Consider the following 12201-nt stretch of genomic DNA (forward strand, 5'->3'; position numbering starts at 1 on the left):
GGAATCTCAGTTCTCAGCATAATCTAATTTCCCTTTATGGAAAAAAAAACAAGACAAAACCAAGAAACAAAGAAAAAAACAACACCACAAAATAACATAAATACAAACCAAAACCAACTAAATGAACTGCAAGGAGAACTAAGTAGCTTCAGTCTTAATATCTTCCTGTCTTGGTATAGATAGATATTATTTTGAAAACTATGCCAATCAAAATAAATGTTTCTTAAAGAAATGAACACAGCAATTTAAGAACATCAGTCCTGAGCAAAAAGATGAAGTGTCCAAGTGTATGATTACAAAAACTGAAGCCAGCAACAGAAAGTAGATCAAAAGGTGACAAAGTTATGAGAAGAATGTCTGGTGAGAAGGCATGCCAGGTAAAATTATATTTTTCAGATCAATGATGCAGCAAAAAGGGCAGGGAGATATGGGGACTGGAATCTCAGTAGCACAAAAATTTGAAGGTGTCTCTTTCCTCTTCCCATTACTTGGGCCCTCACCATGCTGTTCTCTACTTCCCCATCAAAAACTGAGAGACACATCCTGCCCCACACCTCTATTTCTGAGCTTCAAATAAACTGAACAATTAGCAAAGTTGCGATTTATATGAACATGTAAGGCACAAGACTCAATCACGTTGCCTCACATTTTAGAACTCTCGAGTGACTTTCCATTTCTGGAAAGGAAACTGGTGCAAATTAAAGTAAACCACAGAGAAAATAACTGCTGAAGTTTCATCAAGGCTTAATTTGCCTGGTTATTTTCTCTGCAACTCCATGAGTTTAAGTTATGACTCAGTCTAATTTGGCTATACAAGCGAATAAGGGTACTACTTAACACTTGATGGAAAATTCCCTGTGTCAGCTGTAAAGCTAAACAATAGAGAATACAATCACAGCAGCCAATTAACTTCTTTATATAATTATGAGATGTGGTCCCTGTATTTATTTTTTAATTAAAAATTGGGCTAGGCAAATTCTAAGTAAAACAGAAAACCCTGGTCTTAGAATTGTTCTGAAAAGTACTAGACATAGGTGTCTTACAGTCTGTAAATGCTTAAAATAGAGAACTAAAATATTTGAAGGACTGATCCGGCATGACTGTAGTATAGATACAGAGAATTCTGAAATTTGACATTTTAACTTGTGTCCAGGTGATCCTTTGGCTAATCATCAAAAGCATTATGCAGTTTAACAGAAGTAGCTTTGAAGGTGAACCTACACAGTAGTTTTGAGTGGAACGTGAATAGTTTTTTTCTAAGAATTTAGGACTACCCAAGCCCTTATGGATGTTTCAAATCCTTACATATGCTAGTGCTGTTAGTCATACTGATTTCCTTCCATAAAGGGTTTGAAATGTGACGGGTTCAGATCATCCTTCTCCAAGGATAATATAAAGAACAAAAGGCAGAATTAAAATCCACTCATATTAGAGTGTATAAAGAACATATTAAGTTTGGAAAAGAAAAAAAAGTTCTGTGATGCACTGGAGAAAACTGGATCCAAACTCAACTGCAGCTCTTAAGGATAAGATTTGGAATGTTCAAGGACAGTGCATCTTTCCTCAAGTATTGTATCATTGTTCACATATCAAAAAATCTGCAGTTCAGTCAGCACCTGAGCCAAGTATATTATGGAGCTTCAAGGCCTGTGACACTTTTCCTCAATGTAATTTCTGTGGGAGCTCTTGTCCCCTCAGACTAATTCAGCAGCTATTTGCTGGAAAGCAGAGGAGAATGAGAGGGGCAGGAGGAATACAAGGAGGGAGGGAGGGAGAGATCTTCTATAGTAGACAAGTTTTGTCTTTTAATCTCCTCCCTGTCCTGCATCTTATCTTCTCCTTTTCTTTGACTAAGCAGTAAGGCTTAGAGATGATAATAGAATAAGAACCTCAGGATGGTAAATAACATATTAAAACAATACTGTCGTTAATTAGTTTCCTGAAGATCATGTCCACTAGATTTTCAAAATAAAGGGGAAAGATTCCCTTTGGCCCAAAGCTAAGGAATCAGATTTTCTGATATGCTACTTTCCACAGCAAGTAAAAATTTTCTAAACATATAACAAGACAGCTCTTGATCCTCTGCTACATTCACAAGACAAAACCTTTATTGAAGGGTATTATAATCCCATGTCATATCTACAGGAGTTTCTCATAGAGCCAGCAATGATAAAAAAAGACACTATAATATCACATAAGGTCAATGGACACAATAATAAATATTGCTTTTAAATAAATGGATCTCTTTTTTTTTTTTTAATCTGTATGGGCGATTAAAGAATCATTTAGCATTTTTCTTTTATATAATACAACACACAAACAAATTTAATGGGAAAAGGGTTCATCCTTTGCTGTTTACGTTAGGAAAAACAAAGTAAGAGAGACTTCACAATTTACTGTAACGTAACGAATTAACACATAGATGTGCACTACCTGTGTATTATTTAACTTCTATCAATAAACACAAACACTGAATTAAAAATTTAAGATCCTGATGGAATATGTATCTTCTGTCAAAAGTTATAACTTCTGAGCAGCAACTGGCTAACCAACATTTTTTTTCACCAGCTCTGAAAATAAATTCAGCCAAGGATGGTAACTGGCGAACCATGAAATTGTGCACTTAAGTGGACTTCACACTGACAACAGAAATGCCAGATGAAATTTATATAGGCCTGCTAGTATCACATCTGCTGAGTCTTATTCTCCAGAATCTTCTTACCCAAAATCCATTTCCAATGCATGTAGCAGTCTAACCATTTGCTGTATCAATGCCAGTTTTCAGCACCGTATTGATCAAATTCTTTTTCCCTGAAGTTTCAACATCAGAAATTATTACCTTCATCCCAAACTTTTAAAAGGAAGGGGACAGCTAACAGTATGCACGAATGTTAGGATCAAATTAACTATCTCTACCCTATCAGAATTTTTTGGGTTTTGTTAAAAATTAGGCAAGAGAAAAACCCAAACAAAATATAAAACAATATATGGTATGCAAAAAATAATATAAAACAATATATGGTATGCAAAACATGAGAGAACATGTATTCTATAAAACCAAAAAAAGTATGAATACATGCGTTAGATGAACACATTTGTATTATTAGCAAATATTGTTTAGAAGACAGGTAAGTATGTTTGGTTTAAAAAAAGCTTTGATTCTTTTTCCTTTAAGAAAAATGGTGATTGATAGCATTGGATTTATTTTTTTAAATTTGTATTGTTCATTTTAGCATTCAATTGGAAAGCAGAAAAACTTCACATGACTACTGGAAGAAATGGTAAAGTGGTATATAATTCATCAATCTGGAATAACACCAACTAGATTCTCAATGCTCTCAAAATGAGTGTTTCTTCAATTCATTTATACAACTGGATTTACACAAGATATGGAATGCTACATGTTAAACTACACAGAAACATAAGACACAGTTTTTCAGTATAAATTAATAATGCAGATGATGTGAGAGAACCTTAACATAAAAAAACTGTAAACAGATTAATTATAGAAAACAAACACGTACTGAAAATTATCTTCTCTCTTCATTACTCCCATGCCAATATTTAATGCTTGTAACAATAGCCAGTTTCACTTAAATGAAATTGTAATTTTCTTCAAGAACAATCTTTTCCCATATAAATTCAATAGTCACAAATCCAACTACCTGTTCTATAGTTGCTCTGCACAACTTTGACTGTCTGCAAACTAAACACTGAAGAGAGAAAAGCACAGATTTATATGTTTATAAATTTGTAGCATCTCATCTGGGCAACCACTGTGACAGCAGAGTCTCCTGCAAGCCAGAGACTCAATCCAGAGACAGCAATCCACCATTTCCCTCAGTCACCTGCCACTAAATGTGCACAGAGATTCATGCCAGTGCACACTCACTTTGTCAACTGCCAAAGTAAGGTCACAAATCCAGAAAAAGTTGTTCCAAATATTTAAACCAGTGGACCAGATCGAGTACAAATGACCAATGAATTCTATTAATTTAAATTGGTTTATGCTGATTTATATCACCTGGGACCCAATCCATTTTGAAAATGTTTTTCACAGCAAATTTGGTAGAAAGTTTCCAGCTCTAGCAGGAGCAGCATAATGTTCTTCTTGCTGTATGTCCTCCCAAGAAGTTATCATCTATGTATATAAAGATCCAAGTTAAAATACAAGCTCTAGGGGGAAGAAGGAAAAAAAAAAAGTACAAGAACTAAGGAGTATTCCTTAGGTTTTCAAATTAACTAAAAGCAGCTTGGATCACAGTCCAGATTTAAATATTCCCCTCAGAGAATTTTCATCTCTTTCTCCACACTTGGAAAACACATAGAAAAGCCATCAAAGTGTCTTGGTGCTCTTCCCACCCCAGTAAAACAAATTTTTTACTTAGCTTTTCATTCTGATAAATAGAAACCATGATAATGAACTTTTTTCACACCAGCACATGGGAAGGACAGCCCAGGATATTGGCTGAAATACCATTACCCTTACAGAGTTTATATTTAGCCTGTACCTCTCCTGTAATCCCTTGTTGGTGACTGCAGGTAGCTATCTCATTCAGAGTATGACAGCTCTGTTCCCTGATTCAATAGCTGTTAAATCTAGTTTGTTTCCTCAGCAGATTTTGCTATGTTGCTAGGTGAATTAAATGTGGGAAGCAATGTGAAGCCTTCTCTCTGTAAGTCCCGGATGATTTGCAGGAAAGACAGGATAAAATCTTATATGGACTGCACAGTAATCCTTCCTGTAAATAGTTTGAGTGCCCCTTATATTACTCTTGCCCCCTTAAATAACCAAAAGCAAGGGAGTTACTATGGCCTCACTCCAAGGATGCTACTAAGCAACAATCTCTGTTAGTCTCAAACATGTTTTTAGGTATACAAATCTTCATAGTAGATTTCAATAAACCTATTAACCATGTGTCAACACCAGCAGAAAAGTACACAAACTGTTAAATTCCCTCCTAGCACATTCTTAGCAGTGTAGACAGGAGCTAGCTGGCACAGCAAGAGCTAGATGCCAAAAGTTATTTTCAAGAAGGGATGTCATTACAGCTGCATTACTCTCTGCAGATGATCACAATACTGATATTTTTTATGGCCTCATTCTGTAACAGAAAAAAACCTGTTCAATTATATTCTATACCAATCTAAGATAAGAGTAGGAAAATATTCATTATGTATCTATATTGGGCCTGCCAATTCTACTGTTATTTTTTAAGAGTTTCTATTTACACATTCATGCAAATGAGACACTGCAGCCAGCAAAGAGATATTAATGTAAATGAGGCTACTGTCCAGATAGTAAGTAGCCATTTTGATTTCCATTATTACTCACTAATAGAATTCAAATCTAAAAATATAAAGACTGTCTTTAATTCTTCTAACTCTTTCACCTCCCCAGAATCTTCCATAAAGGATGTATTTCTCAAATTTCTTGGCACAATCCGGTGAAGTCCATGGCTGGCTGTCAGAACAGCTCTCTAATTTTATTAAGTAGGAAAATGAGCTGCCAGATTCCAAAGAGAGCAATAATTTATAATGCAGTTTCCTGCTAGTTAGCATGCATTCACACTATCAAAATGTTACTAATGAAATTTTTGGGGATACACAGGGGGAAAAAAAAGCAAAAAACCTGATAACGGACAAGGTACCCATGATTTCAAGTAGAAGTTAGAAATATTGATATCTGCAAAGAATATCTCAAGACAAATATGATCCAGAGCTTTGGAGAGTCCATTTTCTCTCATTCATAGTAATGTTTTCATCCAGGAAAAAAACCAAGCACTCCAAAATAATATGGCATAAGTTTGTAAAGATATGTGTCTCAAATAAAGGAAGTTTTTACATTTAAATTATCACTATTTTAAACAGAACTGAAGTGATAGACAAAAAAAATTAACAGGTATGCTAATTTATATTAAATATTTTATGTTCTGACTATATAAATGAGACTGAAACAGCTGTTCATTACTGAGAATAGCATAATCATGTCAGTGCTATCACTATTTTGCAAGAGAATTAATGAAATTTCATTACATATAACAATGTCTTAGGTTGCAAATGCAAGATGTGACTGGGGGTGTGTATTCTATTGCCACCTGTGAGAGGTGGGACAGTTATCTTCTGTTATTTGGGCAGTTTTTCTTTATCTCTTCCACAACCAATCCTCCCTCCAGGAGATATCTTCTGTTAATGGGCCATTGAGTGTCACAGCATGACTGATAAAATTACAGCATCCTATTGTGAGATGCTCCGCCCAAGGGGAGGAGCCAAGCATTTCTACCTGGAAATAATCTGAGATTTGAACACCACAAGCTGCCTTTTCCCACTGGATTCCCAGAGAAGCAGCTTATGTTCCCACTGGATTCCTAGAGGAATACCAGGCCCATCTACACCACCCCTGGACCTTCAGAGGAAAACTACACCCTTCTACAGGATCATTGCTGCAACAGAACCACATCTGCCACTCCAGGAGGACTGCAGCCACCATTTATTGGGACTGCTACCAACACCCTGACCAACAGGGTGTCAGGTCATATTCTGACTCTGTCAGTCTTGTTTTGTATTATTGATTTTTTTTTGTTTTTTATTTTTCCTGGTAAAGAGCTGTTATTCCTATTCCCATTTCTTTGCCTGAGAGCCCCTTAATTTCAAAATTATAATAATTCAGAGGGAGGGGGGTTTACATTTTCCATTTCAAGAGAGGCTCCTGCCTTCCATAGCAGACACCTGTCTTTTCAAAGCAAGACTAACATTTATTTAAGGAAAATAATGCCTTTGAGGTAGCCTGGTTTCCTATAGCAGTAGACATTAATTTACTTTATAGCTAAACATGCTTGCATTCAAACTCTTACAATCATTACTGTCTAGACATCCCTAACATTTCAACTGTGTCCCTTAAGAAGTTCAATTTCCAAAGTTTTCAAAGTTCAGAATTGAAAAATTTAATTGGAGTTGGACTTCAAAAAAAGTTGTATGCAACACTTCAAGAACTCAAAGAGAAAAAAATAATATTTTGTGTTAAACCTGATGCCTAAATTTAAAGGATAATTGCTATACTTTTTTAAAAAGGATGAACAGAAGAAGAGCCACTTCATTTCATAAGAGTGTTATGAAACCTAAAAAAATCTTCAGTATCAGATTTGCAAGCTAAACATGGAGGCTGAATCTACACATGAAAGGGAATTAATAACTGGGTTTATAAGATAAATAAGTTTTATGAAGATCATCTCTGGCCATTGCTTCTGCAATAAGAACATTCATGTTCACTAATTTAAGACTGCCCAGCATGATTGATAAGCAAAGAAGAAACTCTATTTCAAAACTAGTATATTGTCAGTTTTAGATAGTGTACCTGTGTATATATCTGTGTATATGTATATATACATATGCAGTTATAGAAGGTTATAGAAGTTAGAAGGTTATAGAAGTTACAGTTATTAAATATTTGTGTGTATCCCTTTGAAATGTATATAAACCTGCAATAGTTTACCAAAAAAAATTTCATTAGGTATTTTCCAAAACACAGCATCCTGCTTTATACCAAATATCAGAGATGTCACTGAGAAATTTTTTTGTTACAAATCTTTTAACATGATTGAATTTCCAAATCAATCTGCAAGGCTAAAGTGCAAAAAACATGCTGATGTTCAGACGCATTCAGAACACTGTGTGGATATATTGGGACAGTGTGTGGAGTCCTGAACAGAGTGATTCCTTAATTCAGACTGACTGCCAAATAAATTCAAAACACCTTCGAGGGAGTTAAACTAGTAGGAAAATATAAATATTTGAAGGGAAAAAACAAAGAAACAAAAACCATGAAGTAGAAGAGAGAAAGCATTTAAAGATAAATTAAAAATATTTAAAAATCAGGTTTACCATAAAATTTCTAATTCTAGAGTCACTTTCCACTGTCATCTTGACTATTTCCTATGGATATGCAGTTGATCCACACAGCCATGGGTTTAATTCCTGTACATAAATTTAGGTCTTAAACTGCATCTCCATTCCTAGCCATGGAATTTTCCACTCCTCCTTCCTCCATTTATTTAATTTTATATTCTGCATTGTAAAATGTCTCAAAAATCTCATTCAGAGAGACCCAAAATTTACCCATTTTTTACTTAATGTGGAAGTTAGTTTCAAAATGTCCCTCACTAAATTCTTAAATCTCACCATATCTTCAGAAACACAAGCCTCTTATTAACATTTCAAACACCACATCCTGTATTTGATTGGAAGATTAGCAAATCAACCTCTCATTGCAGGGGAAAGAGAGGGGAAGACGACAATTGTTTTTCTTTGAAGTGAACAGGCAGTGATTAAATTTTAGTTTGAAACCTTTTGAATGTGTCTGATTGCTGCCAGTTAATCTGGTATCCTATTTCAAGGTACAGCAGGTACTGGTGCTTCAGATAAAGACATGACACACCTTCAAGATTCATCCAGCATATGTCCTTGTTTGCATTTGGGGAATCTTCTGACCCTTATGCAGACCAGTGTCTGAGTCTCTGAGGCATATGATTTGATTTTCTTTACCATCTTCACTACAAAGAGCTACGTGTTAACATTGTAGAATTAAAATGGAGGTTAATGTTCCACTACTGCTTGTAAGCATAAAGGCAAGGCATGAAGTGAAAGCAGAATGAGTTTATACATCATACTGAGAAAGATTATACATCCTTAATCACCTTGAACAGCTCTTCACTGAAAAAACATGAAATTCAAATTTGCTGCAGAGTACAGACATAATTTCCTCTATAAGAGAACAAGAATATTCTTTGTAGAGCATCACAAACATTCTTTTATATAACCACATTTTAAAGCAAGTTTGTTTTGATTCTCTAAATATTGTTGGGGGGAGGCAGTTTTTCTAGAAACACTAATGAAACTACTTTGTATTTTGCTGTGATGCTTTTTCCCAAACCACCATGCGGAAAGAACCTGGGATGATGTGTTCTGTAAAATCTGCAGAAAGAAATCCTATTAACTTTGACAAATTAAACCTTGCTGTTGATATAACTAAGTTTCTACCTTATTCAGTCTTACTTTAATAACATTCACAGCATTCTGTTAATTCAATAACAGACATAGGAAGGGCAATAATGTATATCTGGCATTATCTTCACTGGGACACATCAGTTACATCACACCTTGCAGTGACAATCTTTCTGAATTTTACTTAAGGAACAAAATAGTACCTCTTATGCATTGGTACCTCTTATCTACCCAAAATAATATTTGGGCCTATGTAATCTACCCATATTTCATTGCTTGCTTTTGAGTTTAGTGTGTCAAGTGCAGTTAAAGAAGTACAGTTAAAGAAGTACAATATTATTAAATATGCTGATGTATTTCAAGCTGTATTAGTAAAGGTAAAAAAATACAGCAGAAAGAAGAAAGCAGAGAGTAGAAGAATTATGATATGGGAAACTATAAAAAAGGCAAAAGCAGAAATGTTGCAGTTTGAGTTCTATGAAATTATCATGCTTTCAATATATTTTTAAAATTATAAAAAAGCCAGCAAGAATTGTCAGTGATTTCTAAAGTTAAGATACTTCAAATAAAACCAAAATAAATCCATCTGACATCAGTTCTCTGTAATGACAAGGATATACAGCAACCAAAGGGATATTTTGAAAAAGTAGCTTGTCAGATCCTCTCATTTTAGGAAGAAATTGGAGTGAAATTCTTCTACTAGTCAAAAATAATTGCAGAAGAAGGAGCAGAGCTGAGATTCAAATTTTAGGATCTTACATCCAGCGAGAGTTCATTATGTCCATTTTTCTGCTTGAAACTTGCAGTTCCCTACAGTTTTAGCTTTTCGCAGTACCTGTCAATAAAGTGTTTAAAACTGTTTTGAGATTCTGAGATTCTGAACTGTTTATTTAGATCCTCAAGTACACTGTGAGGTTGCATGAATTTCTGTATAAACTGCACTATCGCACATTCCTAAGGAAAGAAAAAAAAGCTATTGCATTTCCCATACAGAGGTAGCTTACGTGCTGGATTTCTGTCAGTGAAGGAATCAACAGGCCTGGGAGCTACAGGCTGCAACATACTGGGAGAGGTCTTAAGTAGATTTTGCCACTCAGCAATAAAACAATTATTCAGTGTGAGAGAGATTTTCCTGTCTTCAGTCTTGGTCTCTATTTCTGAAACACATTGGTACATTTTTCTGCTTGCTCTAATGCTTCTGATTCTTACCACATCCTTTTTTCTTCAACACTATAAGGAGAGCAGAGTTCAACATGGAAATACTTTTATGAAATAAAACTACAGTGCAAACTCCAGAACAGAAGAGAATCTAACCACCTCTGGCTGCAAGCAGTTGCAAGATATAATACAATATCCTCTTCCCAGGTAGAGAAAGAAAATCCTGCACTGTGTAAACACTCTCTGATTACATGGTAATACCATACAAACCTAATCAAGATCAAGAAAAAGATCACTGGAAGCAAAATAAGGGTGGAACATGATGGGAAACAAAAGGCTCCTATGAGAACACTGGCAACAAAACAGGACCAAGGAAAACTCGCATTTGCCGTTAATAAAGGTAGGGGATCCAGTGATGAAGGAAGAACACATAAACATATTAGTGGTCATTTTCCTCTTCTGCCTTTACAGGTGAGGTCTACCCTCAGTACACCTTACTGTACTTAATGATAGCCTCAGGGTCTGAGGGAGTGAAGTATTACCCAAAAGAGTAAATCACAGTAGAGTGGAGGACCATAAATTGATCAGGCTGGAAATACCAGCTCCATAGGACTGCATGGGACTCAAGGACATTGCCAAACAACATTGCTTTGAGACTGCTTTATCTCAGAGGGATTGTACCTTTCTAGCAAAACTACTGTTGTCACTACAAATGTAGTTTGTTTTCAGAGAGGGAAGGGAAATGAATGAGTACTAAGAGTAAAACCCAAGTCCAAAGATTTTGTGTTTGGGGCCAGATACACACAAAATATATCTCTCAGATGTCTTTTCTGCTGTCTACTGGTAGCTCACTACCACTACTCTGCATAATTGCCAGAAAACATTGCCATGGTACAACAAAAAAGCACTGCAGAAATCAGTGCTCATCAGCAACAAGGGGTAGCCTTTGCTCTGTAAAACAGCCCAAACAAAATGTTTCATCAACACTTTTTGCTGCCAGAGCATTAAGATTTCAGCAGCACAGAAATCTGTGTAACAAAAGACCAAGATAGGTGAGTACACGACGTTAACAGAAAACTGAACCTTTCCTAAAAAGTGGAATAAATCCCACTGGGAAACAAGAATACCTATTCCTTTAAACCTAAAAGGGAAATTTCCAGAAATTTTGAAATTATTACAGGATGAGAAAATACACGGATTCCCAATCATGCACATGTTCAACATTCCTCCTCTCTCTTAGGTAAGATCCCATGTCTGAAGTTCTGACAAAAATTGGATTGTCTACAGTACTGACTTGCTATTGAAATTGAATTAATTTACTTCTTTCTAGGTGAAGATTGTAATGTACATAATTTACTTAATTCTAAGCTTTTGTTAATAATGAAACTGTGGTGCACATTTAGGTACTTCAGAGCTGTATCAATGGGGTGGGGCAGGGGCTGCAGCACTCTTAAGTGAGAAAGGATGGTGAGCAGAAGAATAAAATGACAAAAATGAAAGTATCAAAACTGTTAAATTATAAATAAACAGAAAGGTCTTTGAAATAATATACTATAAGGAGAGCAGACCTACTGTTTTAATGAAGACACAAGGAAGAAGAGAAAACCTCTTTAGAGAAAAAGTGAACTTGATACCCATCCATTTATTATGCATGTCACTACAGTGTTGAATATCATATTATGTGGTATGCAATAGACAGTTATTATATAGTTCAGATTCTTGAATGCTGCCTTATCACCCTACATAAAGAGTAATTGTTATATATTGGCTAGCTATTTCTACAAAGTTGATAGATCTTTGATTTGTCTGTGTAAATTACTTGCCAACTGATAAATGGCAAATGCTATATAAAGTAGTTGGGTTAAAGAAAAACAACTACTTTTAAGAACTAATACACAAAGTGAAGAATCTTGCATTGCTCTAAAGGTATTTCAAGGGTCCTCAGTGTTTGGCACTGAGACATACTTCATATAAAGCCTTATTTCCTGAATTTGAGAGAATCCTGTCTTATATGCTTGAGAACAAACATAAAAGAAAAAAGAA

General features: G+C 35.3%; 1 long non-coding RNA gene across 2 annotated transcripts in view; it reads right to left on the reverse strand.

Moving 5' to 3' along the window:
- Positions 1-12201, reverse strand: part of LOC139603163 (uncharacterized) — a 210528-nt gene that overhangs the window by 131406 nt on the left and 66921 nt on the right. The window lies entirely within an intron of this gene.

The sequence above is a fragment of the Agelaius tricolor genome, unplaced genomic scaffold, assembly GCF_023055355.1.
Source record: "Agelaius tricolor isolate 1412-34295 unplaced genomic scaffold, bAgeTri1.0.p SCAF_2, whole genome shotgun sequence".
Lineage (NCBI taxonomy): Eukaryota > Metazoa > Chordata > Aves > Passeriformes > Icteridae > Agelaius > Agelaius tricolor.